The sequence below is a fragment of the Podarcis gaigeae genome (assembly GCF_964106915.1).
Source record: "Podarcis gaigeae genome assembly, chromosome: 9".
NCBI lineage: Eukaryota > Metazoa > Chordata > Lepidosauria > Squamata > Lacertidae > Podarcis > Podarcis gaigeae.
The window spans coordinates 43,344,574-43,349,031 of NC_139685.1; positions in this window are offsets into that span (position 1 = coordinate 43,344,574).

Below are 4,458 nucleotides of genomic sequence, written 5' to 3' on the forward strand. Positions count from 1 at the left end.
AACTATTCCACTTGGAGACATTTACATAACTGGATTAACGTGGTCTTCTGTTTGTATCTTGGAAGACACCTTACCTTGAGTCTGCTCTGGCATATTAATTACGCTTTCCCATTTCTTATGAGCTCTGCCCCAGTTACATCTCGTTAAAAACTGCAAAGTGGTTTATTAAAATGTGTTTCGACACACAGCAGGCTCAGAATTAAATCTCTCCATTTACTAGTTGTTGGGCACTGTCAAACGTCATGGTTCAGCAGCAAAGTCAAAGGACCAGTCCACACATGCATCTCATTCCACTCAATCCCTTCCAACTATCACTGGGTATATAACAGCATGGAGAAACATCAGCGTGAACCAAACTAGACACAGATACAGCCAGCAACTGTCAGCAACTTTTCCAGTGATTGCAGCAGCTGGAAATGGTGCTGCTACAATTGCTGCTGGCAATATCCACATGCAGCACAGTTCAAACTGATTTTTCTGTACACCTTGGGACAGCTGAAATGATGTTCATCATGCAGTGGGAGCCAGCACTTGTAAGCAGAATGCTGTGAGCTGTTCCTTAGACCCATAAACTGTCTGGTGCAGAAAGGCCTGAAAACAGCTCTGGTGATCTAGGGAAGCCTTAAAAATCCAAGTTAGCTGTCTTAGCTATATTTATTTTGTCCTCCTTTAGAATATACAGCATTGAAATATCTGATCCAGTCCTCAAAGTGTCCTGTGGAAAAGTTGCAGCAAAAATCACTGCATTGGGAACCAAGGCTGCAATAATATGCACACATACAATGGCAGATATCTGATTGAACTTATTTATGAATAAAATGGCTAGTGTTTATTCATGAGAGAGAGAGAGAGAGAGAGAGAGAGAGAGAGAGAGAGAGTTTACAAATTGTGCATCTTAAAAAACACACACCATGAACAGACTTTTGGATGGCATATTATAAACGATAAGATTGGTAAGCAGATTGTTGTTGTAATTGACTGTTAGGAAATGTTGCAATTACCTTCTAAAATGTTGCAATTGCCTTCTAGGAAAGATTGTGAAGGCTGGATTATATCATGGCCACAATCCAAAACTCCACAAAAAAACCCTGGCACACACATGAAGCTCAGTGTGTACAGGGGATATTCTGTTCTCTTCAGTGTCAGGAATGCTTGTGCCCACTGCATATACACAGAACATTCCCAAACCAGTATCAGTCCCTGTGGGAGTAGAGCATAAAATAACTGGATAATAGCATATATGGAGATAGATTTCTGATACCATGCATTGTCCCATGGCACAACCATAAAACAGCACACAGAGCAGTGCTATGCATATATACACATTGAACATTTAGATCCTTTCTTGTAATCCAGTCGATTTACAAAATGTTTTAGAACCAAGTAACAATTAAAAAAAACTTTTCAAAATCATAACCAACCACACCAAAATTCACATGACCAAAGTAGCAACAAACCAATAAAATCAATCTAGGCAGCAGTGTAAAACAGCAAATGAAAATAAATGAAAAGAGCAGCAACATGATGTTGTTGTTGTTGTTGTTTAGTCGTGTCCGACTCTTAGCATTGCATTATTCTTTCAGTCTGGATGAATAAAACCACTTTGGCCTGGAGCCAAAAACTCCAGTGAGCAGCAGGCAAACCTTTCTGGATAGGGAATTATATAAACTGGGTGCCACCACAAAAAAGGCCTTATCCCTGGTTGCCGCACCAACCAACTTCTGATTCTTTGGGGGGGGGCACCTGAAATAGGGTCTCAAATGTCAGTCTCCTAGGAGACAAAGAAAGAAGGTTGCAATCTGATGTAAAGGGCAAAAACTGCTACTAGACCCAGGGACTTGGACTTGGAGGACAAACCTTGCCCTATCTATGCCCATGAAATTTGAAGAATGTTGCTAATAGTTGTATTGTCCATAGGACAAATAGAGAATTCAAACAATAGGCGACTTCCATTATCAGTGATCTTAAGAGTTCCATTGGAATCAGCCACATAAACACACAAATGAAGCCATTTAGAATAAGAGTGCCCCCATAAGTAGTGGGAGGCAAATTTACCATTTGTAGTACAGGCTAAAGTGGGATTCATTCAAGTACAGAAAAAGGCTAAGGATGCAATACTATGCATACCTAAATTTCTGATGCATTACATAGGATTTACTTTTGAGTAGATGTGTGCAGGATTGCAGTGCAAGGTTTACTCATCTGATTTTTCTCTCCAGTGTCCCAAGAAACTAAAAAGATATTGCTGCCTTTTTCATATTTGTTGTGTAACTGTGCAGGTTCTGTATAGGATTTTGACTTGGCATCTGAAACAGAGATTTTTCAAATATATTGTTATAGATCTGAGGGGGAGGATTCCCCTAAACCTTAGGAATGAAGAAATATTAGGATTTTGATTAATTGGGATATGGATTAAAGTGCAGAACTGTGCCAGGCAGGGAATTCAGGAAACTCCTGGCCTGGTTTATGCAAACCAGCCTGGCCAGGCTAAGGCCATTAAGGGAACAATAATGGGCCATTGAGGAGAGGAATCCTTTAGCCTGTGGGGTGAGATGCTACCAAGGTAATGGGGTGTATGTTTGAGGGGACAAGAAAGGGGAGTTTGGAAGCAAGGGGTTTTCTGGGAAGAAGGAGGAGGAAGCTGAGCGGGAAAGCTGCCTGCAATGCTGCCGGCCATGCTGCAAGATCTGGACTGAAGATGTAAATAGGCGAATAAACCATATTTTTTAAAGCACAACAGTCTCCGCCGTGTCTTCTATTCTCCAAAGGGACACAGACCCTGTGTGTGCCTTTGATCCCATGGGCTCTGGTCACCGCTTGGCAGAGAGACGGGCAGGCACCGTGCTTTTGTAACAATATAATTGTACCCGGCAGGTCTACAGCAGCCAACCTTCTGCTGGCATCAGCTGTATGCCCACCCATACTCATGCACCTTCCTCTTTGACAAGCTGGCTATACTTTAGAGGGATCCCTGGCTCTACATCAAGCCTGGATGCAATGCAACTAAACCTGAAATAGGAGGTAGAATGTGGGCTGTCTAGCTCTCTGTCCTGGGGCAGCAGGTTCTTGGCAGGTACTTTATGACAGATGGTCTTGAGACAAATTTCTCTCTCTTTCCATTTGCACCTCCTGGAGCAAGATGTGCTGCAGATTCTAAGCATCCGGACAGTGACACGTTTACACAAGCTCTTGGATATCTAACCTTGATGTGAACAAAATTGGTAGCAAATGTCAGTTCAGTGCAAAACAGCAGTGTCTCTTCTGAAATTAAGCAGCATTGTTTTATTTTTTCCAGTAGTTAAATGTCCCCCCCTATTATAAAGCATTTAACCTCACCCCTTAGACCTGATCCTAAACCACCAGTAATCCTTTGGGTTGGGTGGTAGTGGTGAAGATATGGAGAAAGGGTCCATGAGTGGAAGAAAACAGAGATGGTGTATGTTTGGTGCAGGGTAGGCTGTATGCCAGGGACGCAGGTGGCGCTGTGGGTTAAAGCCTCAGCGACTAGGACTTGCCGATCGAAAGGTCGGCGGTTCGAATCCCTGCGGCGGGGTGCACTCCCGTTGCTCGGTCCCAGCGCCTGCCAACCTAGCAGTTCGAAAGCACCTCCGGGTGCAAGTAGATAAATAGGGACCGCTTACCAGCGGGAAGGTAAACGGTGTTTCCGTGTGCGCTCTGGCTCGCCAGAGCAGCGATGTCACGCTGGCCACGTAACCCGGAAGTGTCTCTGGACAGCGCTGGCCCCTGGCCTCTTAAGTGAGATGGGCGCACAACCCCAGAGTCTGTCAAGACTGGCCCGTACGGGCAGGGGTACCTTTACCTTTACCTTTAGGCTGTATGCCTGAGCCCCTTCCAGTTCTTGGATCCAACAGAAACTCAATTGCTGGAATGGCCAGACACGTTTATTGGTGATATCCAATAAGTATAGGTGTTTAAGGTAACAAAGGAAGTGGCTCTGTGCCAGAGGCCAAATGGGTGGGGCCATCTCCTTCAACTGTCTGGTAGTTAGGAAGACAAAAGCCAGAGTTATGTCTGTGCAGGCAAGAAGATGGAAGCAAGGAAGAGCCATGCCTGATTTCAGCTGGAATCCTAGACTGTGGCTATGGGAGACGGAGACCTTTTTGGGTGTTAATGCTGTGAGCCCCTCCATCGTAGGATTAGTTGCATATATGTGTAAATAAACCATATATCATAAAGACATGCCTCATTTCCAAAAGGAAAAACAGAACCTGGGTCTGGAACACTGCCCTAATCAGAGACTGAGATGGCATGCAACCAGAGGGATGACTGGGGAGTAAGGAAAGGTAGCCGGGGGGGGGGGGGATGTGCACAATTAATGGTTATGCAAAAGAGGACATTTTAGCAGGCATAACCTACATGACAAGGAAACACAAGCTTTGTGTCTCTGTTTAGAGAGACAGCCATGATCAAAAGACTATAACGAGAGGGTGTGAGTAA